The sequence below is a fragment of the Octopus sinensis genome, linkage group LG5 (genome assembly GCF_006345805.1).
Source record: "Octopus sinensis linkage group LG5, ASM634580v1, whole genome shotgun sequence".
NCBI classification, from domain to species: Eukaryota; Metazoa; Mollusca; class Cephalopoda; order Octopoda; family Octopodidae; genus Octopus; species Octopus sinensis.
The window spans coordinates 38,539,975-38,559,072 of record NC_043001.1 but is presented as its reverse complement, the minus strand read 5'-3'; the positions used below and the strand labels follow the sequence as shown (position 1 = coordinate 38,559,072).

Sequence of the window (19,098 nt, the reverse complement as noted above, 5' to 3'; positions counted from 1 at the left end):
AAAAAGAAAATACAGGAGGGTCATTTAATTACGCGTTTTATTCAACATATCCCACTCTGAGATTCACACATTTATTGCAGCGGTCATTCAGTTTTTCTAAACCCTGTAAAAGAACTCGGAAGGTTACGCCATCAACCAGGTTTTTTGCGATACCCTTAAACTCAGGAAGTTTTCAGCACCCCCTCAGTATATCTGTGTGTGTGTGTGTGTTAGTGTGTGTGTGTGTGTGCTGTGTGTGTGTAGTGTGTGTGTGTGTGTGTGTGTGTGTGTGTGTGTGTGTGTGTGTGTGTGTGTGTGTATTGTGTAAGTGTGTGTGGGTGTGTCTGTGTATTTGCAGGTATGTATTCTGTCCTTGGGTGAGGGAACATGCTGCTCAGTAGATCGAAATTATTCTCGTGCTCTTACTTGCCCCCTTCGTTTTCTCTCTTTTGCTACGGTCTAACAAAGTTACATCTTTTGATTGTACGATGTATTTATGGTTGTATTGAAGCAAAAAAAAAAATTTGAAATAAAAGAGAAATATTCGATAAAATTAATTATTTAATTTGGCGATTTCGTCTTCAATGCCATTCATTTAAAACTGTAAATATACGGTGTCTCTGAATTAACTATTTCAATGAAATCGAGCAAATTTTATATAAAATGATAGAATTTTATGTTTATTACTTTATTATGATGCCAAAACAAATAGATTTTATAAATCTTACGTCAAAACTTTATTGAAAATTTTCAACATGTGCTCCGTTTGTATCCCGCCAATTTCAAATCTATCATTAGCAATGCGAAATACATTTTGAAGCGTTTAAGGAGTTATCACCTGCACTGCTACTTGAACTATTGTTCCATTGTGGTTATGGGGGTATAGAAATTGATTACAGCTAAATTGAAAAGAAGCTGTTGTGGACAAATAAGCAGGATTCAACAAGAGTGAAAATAAAATTATAGAAAAGAAATTATAAAAATTATAAAATTATATAAAATTTAAAATTTGTAAACGCATTTTAAACACTATAAATATAAATAAAAGTGAGTTTCTAAAAACATTGTCCGATTTCACTGTAAAGATAGTTAATTCTGGGATACCTTGTATATTACTTTTAAAACTGTAAAATTGACTGCTGAAAAGTTTTCTAAAGTGCATAATACAACTGTGCAACAGAATAGAATTAAAAAAGGTAGTGGTCAGACATCTCTGCAGAATTCGAAAATTCTGAATAGTATTCTACAATAGGTCTTCAGTCCATAATCAGCTTCTGTAGTTCCTCTAAAATCCATAGATGGCACGACACTCATTAAAGACCCGAAAATATGATGGAACATTTTGCTGGGTCTTTTTCAATCTCTCATTGCAGAACAGGGCAATTGTTGATGAAGTATATCTTGCTGAAGTATCAACACGATATACTTCATCAAACTGGCTGTAAGCTGCAGGGTATGGAGTAGTTCTAGGAATTAAACCGATCAATACTAGCAAGGCACAAGGATTAGATGGAATCCCAACAGAACTGCAGCATATTGAGAGGCGAAATGCTATGACTGACATACTAAATATGATAGCAGGTAGCTGGGAAAGAACATCTACACTATAAGAGCAGACTGATAGAAGTGTTTATACACAAATACGTTTATACACAAATGTGTGTGTGTGTGTGTGTGTGTGTGTGTGTGTGTGTGTGTGTGTGTGTGTGTGTGTGTGTGTGTGTGTGTGTGTGATCTTCCTCGTGGTATCACTCTCGTGGAGTCTGTTAGCAAGGTTTATCCAGATTGTTTTTGAATCGGTTAATGAAACCTATCTGCCTCTCAGTGCGAGCCAGAAAGCAATCTTAGTTTTACATCAAATAGTGGTATTTATTGCAGACATGATTATTTCGGTGTGATAACATCAAGAAAAATGCATTGAGCAGCAGTTACCTCTACATTAGGTCTTTGTCGGCTTATGAAAGTCCTTTGATATTGTTCACAAAATGGTGTAGTGGAAAGTTCTTGGAAAGTTGGGTTGTCCACCAAATTTTGTTTAAAATATTTAAGGAATTACCCCGTAACGTAAAGGGTCGAATCATTTTCAAAAAGACAACCTTCTAATAAAATGCTGTAAACAATGGAATTAAACAAGATATTCCAGCCTCTACTCTATTTTTCAATATTATTCACTACTTTTCTAATATCTTCCAAGATTTTGACATTGATATCCATCTGCGGTTTAGAAAGACTGGTATGGTCAACTGCAAATTTGAAACATTCATAACATTGATTCATGAACTGCTTTATGCAGATGATATTAATTTTGTTGCTCATGTCTAAAAACAATATGCAACTTACAACGAATTAATTTTCAGCAATAGGTGTTGCCTTTAGTAGTACAGGAAGCTTGAAGAAGATATATGTAATGTTCACTTCACTGTCAAGTTACTTCTACACTAAACCTTCATGCCTTCATGAATGGCACATTGACGGTTGTATGCACATCTTTATATCTTAAGAGTATATTGTGAAGAGATGGATCATTGAACGCTGAAATCCAAAAAGGCTGTGCACTCTTCGGCAAGTTAGAAAGTATTGTGTGGTCAGATCGCGGCATCACCATTCGAAACAAAGACAGTGTCTATAACGACTTGCATTCTAGCGGACCTACTGTATTTGTATGAAACATGGACAATGTACAATTGAGGCTTAAAATGTTCGAAAGATTTCAAAAGAAGTGTATTAGGTAAATACTCAGTATCAAAAGGCAAGTCGTAACACCAGACAACAAGGTACTCCAGAGAGCTAATTATCTCACCGCTGAACTATTGATCACCCTAGTCAAATGTACTAGACTGGGCAAATTTACGTGAATGAGCAACGAACGACTCTCGAAATAGCTTTTCTGTGGCTAACTGGAAATTGGAAAGCGTCGATAAACGAAGACTAAAAACAGATACAATGGCTGTGCAAAACGCAACCTAAAAAATCTTGGGGGTAAATGTGAGTAACTGGGAGCAATAGGTGATAAATTGAAATGGCTTGGGGGCATTCCATTAAGAAAGGTTGCAACATGTTTGAGAAAGAGACGATTGTTAAACCAAGTTGGAACTTGCCTTACATAAAAAGGTTCCATATACATCTGCCTAATAATTTGACGATCATGAAGTGCGATACCCATAGATATACTCTTCTTTTAAAAGCTAGTTAATCACATGAAATCAAACACTGACACAATCTAGAGATGCCAATTCTTACCTTCCACATCACCAGCATATAACTAATACAGAGCAAATCTAAACCTGTACTGCAAAGGTTTATCACCCATCTGCAAAGGAATATCACCCAACTGATGTATACCCATCATTCAGCTGGAGATGCTACTTTCGTTTGTCATATTTCGCTCTAGACCTAAATCATTAGCTTGTATTAAGAGTCATCTCAAAGTATATAAGTGCATCACATTGAGTAGCTTAACTGAACATTGAATAATGAGACAGTTATCTTCTGGCAAGATGATACACAAAATATACACACAATATACATAATTTTCACACACATATATACACCGACATACACGCACGCACGCTCACATAAAGTGATATTGGCAGGGTTTTTTCGCCAAGTATGTATTTGGTTTGACGTCAAGCTTAGTTCTTCGAAATACAATTGATCGAAAGCAATGATATTTCATGTTCTGGCAGCTGCAAATAGATTGCCCCGATGTTTTTTAAGACTTCGGACTATTGCTTGTTTTTACATTTTAATTAAAAGAGATTTTCATAAAACAATTCAAAATTACTGTAATATTGACTATAATCCGATTAATTGTGTACGCGGGCAACTATTACTTCGATCAATTGATTTTCTTCGCAATTGTTTTCGATATATTTTATTGCAATCTATCTTTTTCGATCAACTGAATCATTTTGTGTGTGTGTGTGTGTGTGTGTGTGTGTGTGTGTGTGTGTGTGTGTGTGTGTGTGTGTGTGTGTGTGTGTGTGGTGTGTGTTGTTAGATAGATAGATAGATAGATAGATAGATAGATAGATAGATAGATAGATAGATAGATAGATAATGCATACATACATACATACATACATACATACATACATACATACATACATACATACATACATACATACATACATGTGGGATAAGGAGTTTCCTGGTCAAAATGTCAAATGTTTTCTACTTGAAGTGGAACCCTCTCACAGATTACGTTTACACACGTCGCCATTCATCTATCTCCATAGCGCTTTTAGTAAGATGGCATGACAAATGAGTTGACCATAAAGAGACATCTCTGCGTCATTGGACTTTAGTGATAAACGCTTGTACATGATTTCCACTCACTGAGTCTCTGTGATAAACACCTAGTGACAAGCCAAAAGTGAGACGATCAGTAATCACATTTTAGATCACTCTTAGTGCTACTGGTAACATGCAATCTGGTACAATCTGTCGCATGGTCTGGCTGTCGATGACTAAACTGGAAACCCTACCAACCCTATTTAGTGAGAAAAGTAGTTTTTGCTAGAAACCCTGCAGGATGAAAAACCTAACAGCATCTCGTCCGATCAGGGTTCACAATTCACCTCAAAGCTATGGAATGACATGTGTGACCTTTTTGGAATCATAATGAACCGCACAATAGCCTACTATCCACAGGCCTACCGAATACGAAGTCAGACCCAGATGTCAAAAGGTACTTCGCTGAGAGACAGCGTGGGCTGAGAGACAGCGTAGGCCAGATGTGCCCAATTCCTATGTCAACACACGGTACACCCAGATCATTCGAACCGAACGACCTCCACACGGATAACTTTGTGTTCGTTCGACGTGACACACGACGAAAACCCTTCCAGTCACCCTACGATGGTCCATATGAAGTCATACGTCCGAGAGATAAATCATTTCAACTCCTAATTGACAGACGACAAGATAGTCTCCATCAATAGGTTAAAACCGATACTGAAAACTCCGTTCAAGTAGCCCAACCACTAAACAGGGGCCGCCCCAGGCAGATCACACCAACCCTCGACAAAGAACAGTCACCAAAAAGCCGAGTAACCACACACATGGGCAGGACAATTAAAATGCCTTCCCGGTTCCAATGACAGTCAACAGTTCGAGGTGGGGTACTATGTAGAGCAGGATTCATGACAGATGAACTGTAGACAGGAACTTCGCTGCGAGCTAGCTAAGGAGCTGGTCTGCAGAGAGGTGGACTTCCGGTTGAGAAGGTGAAGCAAAATAATATAATCAGTAAATGTTAAATGAATACGAATTATTTAAACAGAAGTAACTAGCGGCTATCGCCCTGATGTACTTAAAGGAATAAACCTTTGATAAGCACATTCTCGTCTCCACGAATTTATTTGTGTATATCTTAACAAAGCTATATAAGAAAAAAAACGAAACTCATTTACGAGACTCTTATTCACTACGACCCATCGCGCACCGCTACCTGGTGAGATGCTGTGCAAACAATAGTGGTGCATCATAGGTGCTGATGTGTCTCTTCAAGTGACTTGTCGAAAGGTAGCCCGTTGTTTATTCGCCGTTTCGCTTATTTGTCTAACAATCCATTTTAGTAGTTGCGGTGTGCTGCGCATCTATACAAACAACTGATATGCAATGAAGAACCCGTCTCATAATCAGATAACTTATACGGAGAATCGAAAGTAATAAATAAAATATAATATAAAAATAAGTACATGAGTCAAACAGAATGTTATACACAGTTAATCAGATACCGTTAAATGAAATCGTAAAAGACCATAAAAATACTACCAGGGTAAAACAAACAAACTATGGGACAATCAAACTGACCTTTGCATTTTCACAATCTAGCATACTCATACATATATACATACATATGCACTATTTGTTTGCTTTTTAGTCCAATGACTTAGACAAGAAGATTAAAGAAATGTATGTATGTATGTATGTATGTATGTATGTATGTATGTATGTATGTATGTATGTATGTATGTATGTACTACGTACGTATGAACACTTCAGATTATTTAAAAAAAAAGAAAAATACTTCAGTAGGGGAAAAGAATGTAAATATTTATTATAGCGTGGAGGTTTCTATTATCTATTACTATTCGTATTTTTGCGTATGTAGCTGATCATGTGTAACTGGCTTTTCGTTATGTGAAAACTGAATTTATGATATACCATATAAGAATCATAAAACACTGGATGGATGAATTTTTTTAAAAGCAAATAATGATGATGCATACGTGTGTATGTATGAATGTGTAATAATATATAAATATGTATATATAATAATAATAATAATAATAATAATAATAATAATAATAATAATAATAATAATAATAATAATAATAGGGGGTAAATCCAAACTTACAGGGAAAAATTAGATTTAGGATTAAATCTAATTTTATAGCATAAATATATGTATATTATATTAAATTAGAGATAAAACCACTATTAGGCAAATCAAACAGTGAAAATCATAAACCAATACATAGAAATAAAATTAATTAATAAAAAATATATAAAATATAAAATTCAAAATTTAAAATATTTAAATTAAAGTTAAAATTTTTAAAATTATTTAAATAATTATTTAAATTAATAATTTATACTTATAAATTTTTAAATATATATATATATATTATTTAATTTATTTTTTTAATTTTATTTTATTTAAATATAACTATCAAAAAGTATTAAAAGTTTAATATAAGATAAAGAGTAAAACCACTACGATCGTTTCATGCCCATTAACCAATTCGAATAACAATAATTTAAATTCAATTAATAATTCGAATTATGGTTATAGTCAATCTTCATAATTCGAATTATTAATTGAATTTAAATTATTGTTATTCGAATTGGTTAATGGTCATGAAACGATCGTAGTGGTTTTACTCTTTATCTTATATTAAACTTTTAATACTTTTTGATAGTTATATTTAAATAAAATAAATAAATAAATAAATAAATAGAATTAATAAATATATAAATAAAATAATAATAATAATAATAATAATAATAATAATAATAATAATAATAATAATAATAATAATAATAATAATAATATATTTAAAAATTTATAAGTATAAATTATTAATTTAAATAATTTTTAAAATTTTAACTTTAATTTAAATGTATTGGTTTATGATTTTCACTGTTTGATTTGCCTAATAGTGGTTTTATCTCTAATTTAATATATATATATATATAGTTGAGATTGTCTTTTACACATGTCTGTCTATTTTTCTATTCTCGAATATCTGTCAAAGCTGATGTTATGTCTATGTTTGTCTAATTTTTATTCAGATGCGTACATCTATAAACGTGTTGTGATGTATGTTTGTATGTATATCTGTTTATGCATGCGTACATATGTGTGTTAATTATGTGCTAGCGCCGCTGAGGATAATATTCTCTAGAACGCACAAAAAGCTCTTTTCAGAGTTATTTATTTTGAATTGTTATTATCGCATATCTGATTAGCCTGTTATTACGTAACATGCTTCACGATTTTAGTATACATACCTTAATAGTATTTCCTCCTAAGTTCTATCTATTCTGGGAACACATTAAAGCCCTTTTCAGGACTATTTTATTTAAATTCTTACAATCGGGTAATTAATTTTATGTCATTACATAACGGACTTCACAGTTTGGGTATTCATAACTTATTGGAAATTCCTAAAAACAAGACCCTGTGTAAGACAGTTTGGTATTCTCTGTAAAGACACAAAAACGTTGTATTGCCGTTATTGGATTAGCGAAACAATTATGAGAACAGACCCAAGGGATAAGCCCCACTTATAAGTCAGCTAGTATATATATATATTTAAAAAATACAAAAATGGGACAAGAACGCAAAATATCCGGACAGTTAGGTGATACAAAAAAGGGACACCAAAACATCCAGACAGACGATACAAAGAAAACAAGGACGGGTCATTCGGGGGTTTCTTTCCTCAGTCGAGTTCCAGATTATCTTTGCAATTTCGGCTGGTTATACTCTAGATTGCTCCGATCTGGCCATACCCAAGGAAAAGCTAAGCTAAGAGCACTAGATTCCTTGGAAGAAAGCAGCGAATTATACGAAAACAAGGACGAGGAAAAAAAACGGAGAAATGATACACAAATAGAAATAACAGGACATTAACAACGGATGTCTTTCGGCTAAGGACGAATTAAATTAAGCTGGCGTATGTGGAAGTAAAGCCTTACGGCAGGGACATAAGATTTGACAGGCACAGGGAGGAATATAGATGTTGCATTGATGGTAGTCGAACCAAGAAAGAAAGGTCAGGCTTGGCCGAACACCGGTCACGTGGAGAGAGAAGAGAGAGAGGTAGAAGCAGAGAGATAGAAGAATTAACGAGGGGCAAGAAAAAATGAAAGGGACAGAGTGAAGTAAAAGAGGAAGGAAGGTGAACATGAAGAAAAGGCCAGGAAATGAGAGAGGGGGGCAAATGAACGAAATAAGTGTGAAGGCGCTGATAGAAAGAAGGAAAGAATGAAAGAATAGAAAGAATAATAGAGTCGTACAAAATTTAGATATATATATATACTTACATATAAGAGACCAAAGTGTACGTGCGCCGCTATATTTTCATATAATATATATGTGTGTGTGTGTGTATGCCTGTATGTATGTGTGTGTATAATATATATATATATATATATATATAATAATAATAAATCTCTGAGCGAGATATAAACAGTAACTGCTCTATAACATAAGGGGGATCAGCCATCTGAATGTGGCTAGGGACATGGCGGGGTGGTGGGGGCGTTACTGATGCATTTAGCCCCAGGCGATCATCAACGTCACCAGAAGGGCTGACACCATCTCGGTGTCCTTGCCAGCCTACAAAGGGAGATCAGCCTCCCCGAAGATACGGCTACTACATACGGACCGGTTTCGAGGTATTTGCCTCTTATCAACGCATGGTAAGCACCGTTCTTCGTTGAGGGACTTCCTCTACAGGCTGGATATATATGGATTTTCACAGTAACCACAGTCACTGATGTAGAAAAACCGTTCGACAACAATAATAAATCTCTGAGCATTGTTGTCGAACGGTTTTTCTACATCAGTGACTGTGGTTACTGTGAAAATCCATATATATCCAGCCTGTAGAGGAAGTCCCTCAACGAAGAACGGTGCTTACCATGCGTTGATAAGAGGCAAATACCTCGAAACCGGTCCGTATGTAGTAGCCGTATCTTCGGGGAGGCTGATCTCCCTTTGTAGGCTGGCAAGGACACCGAGATGGTGTCAGCCCTTCTGGTGACGTTGATGATCGCCTGGGGCTAAATGCATCAGTAACACCCCCACCACCCCGCCATGTCCCTAGCCACATTCAGATGGCTGATCCCCCTTATGTTATATATATATATATATATATATAGAGAGAGAGAGAGAGAGAGAGATAGATAGATAGATAGATAGATAGATAGATAGATAGATAGATAGATAGATAGATAGATAGATAGATAGATAAATATTTGCATAGACTCACTTACACACACACTGAGTGTGCATGTTTGTATGTGTGCTTGAGTTTTGTGTGGAAGATGTTTTGGCTATCGGTGCGTAAGGGACCGGGAATAACTCCCGATGATTATAAATGAGATAAGTTACAGGATATAAGATTTTCTTGGAAAGAATTAACTGTAGTGTTTCACTGAGGTTTTTTTTTCTGATACAGAGACAGTTCGAAATCTTTTTAAAATAAAAACAATAAACTCATTAAATTTTACATTATTCTCACTGGTTACAACCCTAGTTGTAATCAGCGGAACTAGCGAAGTTCAAGCATTTTGATCATAGAATTATTATGGTTCAAATGATTGAAGACCACCACCACCAAAAGTTTCATCAGTCTTTTACCGAATCATGTTTATCTACATTTTATGTTTCACGTTTGTTCATTATTATAGTGTGTTTGCTTTAATTGAACTCAACAACACGAAATGCTGTAGAAATACGTAAATATAAATTAGGTAATATTGACGGGTGTAACAATAATGTAAAACATCTGCAAACACTATTTAAATAGATACAGAAAAATTTATTTTACTCTCATTTGTTATTTTTTCCATTTATGTATCACATTTGAAGGAGGTGCACAATGAAGATAACCCTACTTGTTCTTTTTTATGGTTATTTATATCTACAGTATTGCTAGCACTAAGCAAAGTATAGTTGATTGATTAAAAAGTTCACTTGGCCGCCATGAGGTCCTGGGTTCGATCCCACCGCATGGCATGGTGGTCAGTTGTTGGATCAACCCAAACCTTAGGAGGGGAATTCGGCAGATAGGGACGATGTACAATCCCGTCGGGTGGATTGTACCTATAATTCAAAAGGTGCAGGTTTATGACGCTGATTCTACCTGACAATTACGTTAAAGGTACATGTGTTTGAGGAATTCTCAGCTACGAGCACGATAATTCAGAAGACAAATTTTCAGGTCGAACAACTGAATCCTCAACGTTGAAAGCCGGAGATCCATCATTTATAGTATTTATTAGAAATAAATGGAGTCACAGAAATGGTTGAGTGCTTGGCGAATTATTTAGTCCTGCCCTCAGCATCCTGAATTCAATGGGCTGTCTATTCCCTACTCTGAGATTGGTGAACTAAGTTGGACTCAGCTATTGTAAATTCAGCTGACTATAGCCACCCCTTCTACATGTCAGCGGATTTGTGCCAATGTGAGGCTTGTCTGATTTATTAGTTAGAACTGAAGTTGAAATGAAAAAGTGCAAAATCCATATTTATTAGTTGAGTTTTGTTAGAAAAAATAGAACATAACGTTTGTAATATCTTCTCCCTTACAGTATTAGTTTAAATGCTAAAAATTATTTCTAACAATTTTTGTAAAATTCCTGAATTTCATTTCAGTTCTTTCTTTGTTATAGATATCTTTAGCTGAACACTGGCATTGTAGTCATTCAAGTGTCTTCCGAATGACTATTATTCACAAAGAGCAACTATTTACTAAGATTTAAAGATGACAAGTACACTCAGAGAATTTTGACTCGAGTATATCTTTAAAATGCGATTCACTTTTTCAGGTGTATCATAAAACGCTGAGATTCTTCTTCACTGTAATAGTTTGCAATAAGCGTGAAATCAAAATAAGTGAAGTGTAAGTATAGTGACTGATCTAGCTCTTGCATGAGTGATATATCTCCTTAAACCAAAACTTAATATTAAAAACGTAAAATGAAAATATTTCTGGTCGTTATGAAGAGTATCTCTGTTTTATTATGTCAAATTACTTGAAAGTATTTCATGCGTGAAACATTCGTCCGTTAATATTGTTACCGCATACTGAAGCTTTGGAAGAAACCTCTGACAGTGTAATGTATTTTTGCCTTCGATACCAATCTTACTGGTACACCACAAGATTCTGCATAACTTCTTTCTAACGCCAGATAATGGGCCATTTTATAATTTCGTTTTCTAATTATAAAATGTAATTTTACAAACTGTTGGAAACAACGAATATTTTCAAAAGTCAAAAGGTCATAAACTGAAGAGAAAGCATTGTAGCACACTAATCTTGAGTTTTCAAATGTCTGTTTCGATAGTTTTTGAACTAATTATTATAGATAATTGATCTATTCAATAGATACTCTTCTTCTATTTGCACACGCTATTGAAGGAAAAAATATTATTTTGCTATGTCGTTACTATGGTTATTTGAAAGTTTGTTTTTTTTTCGTTCTTATATATGAAATAAACTTCTCTAGAGTGTCATTCTTTGCCAGTCGAAACATGAGATCAATACTTAAGACAGAAATTGACAAAAAAATCGTTAACTTACGCGGATTCGCTTTCCGATGGACCAACCAAAGGCTCGAGTGTCAAAGTCATTGCGACGGTAACATAGGATATTATTAATATTAGCAAAACGATTCTGTTCATTGTGTGTGAAATGAAGGCTGCGGAAGAGAAAAAAGTTTGGGTTTTTTTTTCATCATTTGTAGATATTTTGACTAGACATGACTCATATGTACAAGAGATGACATATGATAAGGTGTAATGATGAAACCGTTTTTCCCCCAATGACATCAATAGCATAAGTGAGGTGAAATATCTTCAAACTACAATGGAAACTGGTTTCCAGACAATTTCAAATATATTTTCAAACGTAACATTTTGTTGATTAGGGACATTTTCGTGATTCTATCATATGCATAAAACAAACTTTTGAAAACATGATTATGAAAATATAATAGCTGAAACTATAGGTGAAAATATTTCGAGGAATATTTACAGCAATATTTACATTATTTACATTTGACGGATATTTGTCCTCATCTCTTTTTTTTTTTTTTGTTAACACAACGTTTCGGCTGATGTACTCTCCAGCCTTCATCAAATGTTTTGGGTTCTCATTCATAAGGTATTTTTCGATGTTGTTGTTGTTATTATTATTATTATTATTAAGGTGACTGCCTGGAATCGAACTCGGAATCTTGGGGTTAGTAGCCCTCGCTCTTAATCACTACGCCATATGCCCACGGGCATATGGTGTAGTGGTTAACATCAAACAAGATGAAGACAAATATCCGTCAAATGTAAATAATGTAAATAGTGTACATAATTTCTCATCTCTTAAATATAGAACTCTAATATTTATAGCAAATTGTTGTATTTCGGGATGGTCATTTAATTTATTTATTTATTTATTTTGTGCCAAATAAACATACGTACTACATATTTTTTCTTCACTTGCTTATTACTATTATTTTATTATTTTAATGCTTGTCCATTGTACGGAAATCTTTCGTCACACATCTGTGACCTCTTCAGTGACACTTTTCGTTTCCGTGTGTGTTATTGCTCCATTTTTGTTTTATTTAAATAGATTACTTCAAGTACAGAGTGCAACAAAAATGCAAGGTGATTCCAGACATATGTCATTTTCATATTTTTACAGATTACTGCCAGTGTAAGAGAAGAGATACTAAATAACAAACTCGTGTGCGTGTGCGTGTGCGCGAGAGAGAGAGAGAGAGAAGGAGAGAGAGAGGAGAGCGAGAAGAGAGATAGAGAAATAGGGAGTATCTTTATTTGTGCTTGTGTCTGTGTAAATAAGAAGTAGCTACATACATACATACATACATACATACATACATACATACATACATACATACATGCATGCATACATACATACATACATGTATGTATGTATGTATGTATATATATATACATACAAACATACAAGTATATGTACATACATATACCATATATGTATATATGTATATGTGTATATATATAAATATATATATATATATATATATATATATATTATATATATATATATATAATAAATATTAGGGAATAAATCCAAATTTACAGGGAAAAAATCAGATTTAGGATTAAATCCAATTTTATAGTAAATATTATAAAATATTATTAGAGACAAAACCACTATTTTGCAAAACAAACAAGGAAATACTTATCAATACATAAAATTTTAATAAATAGTCAAAAAAACCGCCACTACAATCGTTTCTTGTCTTGATCGACAATCTTCAGGTGGACTTCCAATAATTCAGTGTCAAATTAATTTGACACTGAATATTGGAAGTCCACCTGAAGATTGTCGATCAAGACAAGAAACGATTGTAGTGGCGGTTTTTTTGACTATTTATTAAAATTTTATGTATTGATAAGTATTTCCTTGTTTGTTTTGCAAAATAGTGGTTTGTCTCTAATAATATTTTATATATATATATATATATATATATATATATACATACACACTTATGTGCTACAAGTATGGTGTAGATTGTGTGTGTGTGTGTGTGTATGTGTGTGTGTGTGTGTGTGTGTGTGTGTGTGTGTGTGTGTGTGTGGTGGTGTGTGTGAAATGTTCTAGGTCTATACTCCAACATCCCCATGATATAGTGGGAAAATCCCGTTTGAAACCTCAAGTAAATAAGTTCACCTTGCATCAATGTCAGCGTTTTCATATTGTGGTGAATGTATCCCGGATACTTGATATATTTCTGTATATAAATTCATCTCTTTCGAGTTCAAATCTAGGCTTTATTTTATGGAGCTAATGAGGTGTCGGTTTGGAGCTCACTGAAATTAGGGCAAGTAACCAAATATAGATTCGATTCGATCACTAATGTTGCACCCCTACAATAGTTGACCTTGTGTCAAAGTAGGGATTATTAACGATATCACAATAATTAACCCAGGCTTGTTAGCAGCTTGACAATATGTTACAATTCAATAATATGCTTTAATGCTTTACATTCGATTAAATTTGTCGCTTCATTGTACTAGAAATAAAATATAGGCAAAAGAAACAGGTTTCACGCTCACAGTTTCTCATTTCTTTCAGACTGCGTCAAAATGTGAAGTGCTGGTAGATTAACTTACACTATTCTGTAATGCATAAATTATGAAGAGAGGACTAGGTGGGTGGGGGTAAATTTGGAGTTTTGTTTTATCACTGAAAATATGCTTCCTTTTCGATATTCGCAAGACTTACCAAAAACGACACTACACAAATCTGCTGAAGATGTAACTGAACCGTGATAACGAGACAATTCCAATGAAAGGCTTTACCCAAAGAGAAATCAGTTCACTTCCTGGTAACTAGTATACAAACAAGGAAAGCTTCCATCCAGTCGTTTAACATGCAAAAAATTGTAGTTCAAATACCAATAGCCGCGGCAATGGTTAAAAGCACAGATAAACTAATACTAATACTAATACTAATAAGTCAGAACAAAAAGAGAGAGAAACAATGATTTTTCTGTTTTCTGTTTTTTCGATACAGAAATATGTTACCAATATGTGCGGACGTCGTCGGTAAGCGTGAAGCTATAAATCAGTGCAAAGTGAACCGTAAAACATGTATAAATAAATGTCTTACTAAGTCAACAAAATATTCACCAAACAAGGCTGTATGGTAAGACGTTTATTTCCCAACCACATGGTTCTGAGTTCAGTCTCACTATGTGGCACCTTGGGCAAGTGTCTTCTACTATAGCCTTGGACCGATCAAAGCCTTGTGAGAGGATTTTGTTGACGGAAACAGAAAGAAGCCTGTCGCGCGCGCACGCGTATGTATGTGTGTGTATCCGTCTCTGTGTATGTGTGTGTATTTGTGTTGGGGGGGCGTATGTGGATTTGTGTTTGTCCCCCGCCACAGTTTCACAACCAGTGTTGGTGTGTTTATGTCCCCCGTAACTTAGCCGTTCGGCAAGACAGACCAATAAAATAAGTACCAGGCTTTCAAAAATAGCTACTGGGGTCGATTCGTTCGAGTAGAATTCTTCAAGGCGATGCCCCAGCATGGTTGCAGTCTGATGACTAAAACTCTTAAAAGATAAAAGACAAAAGTTACATGTTTCTACAGAATTAATACCAATTACAAGATCATAAACGGTGAAGACAGGAAATTCTTTCGTTATACGTCTTTCCAACGTCACTGTAGCACTCAGAATATATTTATCAATATATGACCCATACAAAAAATAAACTTTGCAAATACAACTCAAAATATTTTAAAATTCTACAATACAACTACAATAAGGGGATTAAAATAGCCCTATGAGATTAAAAGACTTTATCATCACGAACAATGCTGACATAGGAATAATTCAAGAAGCATTCGTAACGCTATGCAGAGAATACCTAGTATTCCAAATTACACTTAGGTCAGACAAGACAGGCCCTTTCACAACGGCTGACAGTATTTCTATTTAATCTATAGATATCAAAAATGACACTCATAAACTAATGGACGAAGAAAGTAGAAATACAACCGCGCGAAGTGCACGCACACACACATACATTCATACATATATAAAATATTAATATATATATATATATATATATATATATATATATATATATATATATATTTACATATATATAATATATATATATATATATATATATATATATATATATATATATATATATATATATACACACACACATACCTTTACATATACCACCTCCAGCTTCAAGAAACATCTTAAGCGTTAACAAACACCATCTTTGCGGAAGACCTCAGTAAACTTGTTATTCAAATAATCCAGATAGTACAAGGGGTAACATAATCACACAATGGCATCGTTGCTAAACTTCTTTTGAATCCTAAGCAATCCACACATATCTCACCAAGCTAACTAAAACAACTTTTCCCAAATAAAGTAAAAAGTATTTTATAAACTTCAAAAAAAGCACAGTGGAACAAGTTACGTCAAGAACAGAATTAAAGTTTTCAAAAGTCAATAAAACCACAATCATCAAGCTTGACACTGTAGTGTGTATATTCAAGCAAATAATTACAGACATTTGAAAAACGTTTCACGAGGTAACATATACATACAAACCCATTATACTTCAATTGTAGCCAACCTCTTAAAAACCAAAACCAACTACAAGCATAATACACCAACATCACATTAAACTGAAATAAAATTCGACATTAAACAATTAAATGAGCAAAAAACTAAGAAGAAAAAAACCATGGAAAAACATCGAACTATGTGTATTGCATAAACCAAATATACTACATAGGTTAGTTAGCCACAGCATCATCTACAACACCATCAACAGCGATCACACCACACTCCCATACCGTAACAATTCCTTCAAAATTTGGCACAAGGCCATCAAGTTTGAAAGAAGAGCAAATCGATTATATTGACCCTCATACTTGATTTTACGGACACCGAAAGGATCAAAAGCTTAGCTGACATCGGTAGTATTTGAACTTAAAACGTAAAGAGCCGGGAGAAATACCGCTAAGCATGCTCTAACGATTCTTTTCTACTCTTGGGACAAAGCCCGAAATTTTGGGGGAGGGATCCAGTTGATTAGCTCGACCCCAGTACGCAACTGTTACTTAATTTATCGACCCCGAAAAGATGAAAGGCAAAGTCGAACTCAGAACGTAAAGACAGACAAAATACTACTATGCATTTCGCCCGGAGTGCTAACGTTTCTACCAGCTCACCATCTTGTCAGCTCGCTTCCTTTCCCAAGGCATAATAATATTTTCTACTATAGACAAATGAGGAGGGGGCTGGTCTATTACATCGACTTCAGTGTCCAACTAGTACTTATTTTATCGACCCTGAAAGGATGAAAGGCATGGAACTCGAATTCAAAGCGTAGAGACAGACGAAATGTTGCTAAGCATTGGGTCCGACACGTTAACAATTCTCCCGGTTTTCCGTCCTTTCAGAGGTCATAATAATCTCAAATTAAATACCCACTTCGCAACACCAAGCAAACAAACTTATCCGACAACTTCCGAAAATCAGCCACTAAAAACCACGTAAAATACGGGAACAGAAAACAAAAACATATATAAATCCTAACTTTCAATTCTCTCCATTAGATTAGCAAAAAATCAATAGGGAAATTTGAGAACTCAAAAGTTTCAGGGTCAAGCAACATCAGAACCGTACATATAAACCCCTTAAGGCCTAAAGAAATCATTACGCACATAAACATCTCTAACTTTCAACTTTCCAGAATATGAAAGTTGTGCAAAATGATACCGATGCATTACCCTACTATGTTTACCCTCAAAAACCCAATTCTTAATGTCACTAACCAACATATCTCCCTCTCTTAACCAAAACACGAATTCAAGTTACGACGCTCAACTACCATACTTCTTTAAAAACCTACCAGAAAATGCGTGATAGCTCCAACAACAAAAACCTCTCTAAGGTACTGTTTAAACTGTCATTGAATCTTCGAAACTTTCGACTTTTTTTCTTCTTTTTTTTTGCATTATCCACTTACACAAAATATACTCATGTTACATTAAGAAACAACACAAAACATTGGCTAGTAACTACTTGTCTGAAAACTCCCAATCGGAGTACCACAATGTTCAGTTATCTTACCCAGTTTTTTCAGCCAATATCTATAGGACCTTCCTATACCTCCAAAAAACACGCAAACAACTGTTTATGCACGTTACATCGCACTCACATCCGTTGCACAAATACTTCAACTCTACATAAATAACCTACAGACCTGGTGCCCTTACAGTAGACTTAAAGCAGCACCTACTAAATTCAGTCTTCCTTCTCGCCAGCACCAGAGAAAAAGAAATACAATCAACCATCACACTTAATAATGTAACCATATCCCATACCTATACACACAGAAATCAAAAATATTATGAGTTAAATCTATCCCCACAACATTCACAACATGCATAGAAGACATGAAGAAGAAAAGGGAACGATGTTCAAATATTCTTAAAGCAACCGCATGTTTCACATTTACCCAACAGAAACAAACAGCAACATTAGATTAATATTGAATAATACCAGTCCTAAGTAGAGGCCCTATTCTCTCTTCAACAATTAACAATAAATTACAGAGTAAAACAACGCATTATGCATCTGAAAAAGTTGTGCACAAATGACAACCATCTACATAATGAAACAAAACTCCTAAAAATGAAAAAAAAACTGCATGAACATGTAAAGGTTAGTTACTGCATGAAGCTTCAACACTTGTAACCCCTGTCACTACATTAATAAAACCTCTCCAAACAACCAGCAATTTATCCAATACTCCAGAACACTATTACATCTTAAAAATATAATTTCTTTCGTGCAACCAAAGGAAACATAGAAATACATAAACGTAGAAATAGTAATACTATTAGCCGCAAACGTTATGCTGGGATGCACACAACCAACGATCAGGGAAGCGAAACAGCAATTATTGCGCTTTAGCCGAACCCACACTGCCTACCTCAAGATAACTGCTGCCAGAGTCCACGGGCGCTCAGAAAAAGACCGGACAGAAAGCTAACATTCAGAATCTAGCATGTCTCACATTAGTATATATTTACACCTCTTCTTCATTTTTCTTTTTTTTTTTCTGAGACTTCTGATATAAATTTTTAACAAGCTTACTTAGCTTAGGACCTCATCAGGACCTCACCCGATACAGAAAGATTTAAAGGAGCTACTAAAAAGAAAAACAGCAAGACAAATGCTTTGGAGGACTGGTCAGATATAGTTATTGCTGTATAAAAACATGGTACAAACAGGTACAAAGACACACAGTTTGAACGAATGAGGAACCCACTACATAGGCTTCCG

The 19,098-nt window shown here is 34.6% G+C and overlaps 1 long non-coding RNA gene across 1 annotated transcript in view; it reads right to left on the bottom strand.

Annotated features, from left to right (window-relative positions):
• Positions 1–19,098, bottom strand: part of LOC118763633 — a 41,284-nt gene that overhangs the window by 19,090 nt on the left and 3,096 nt on the right. Inside the window, exon 3 of the long non-coding RNA XR_004999397.1 lies at positions 11,805–11,922. This is a non-coding gene — a long non-coding RNA (uncharacterized LOC118763633). The remainder of the gene's footprint in view (positions 1–11,804; positions 11,923–19,098) is intronic.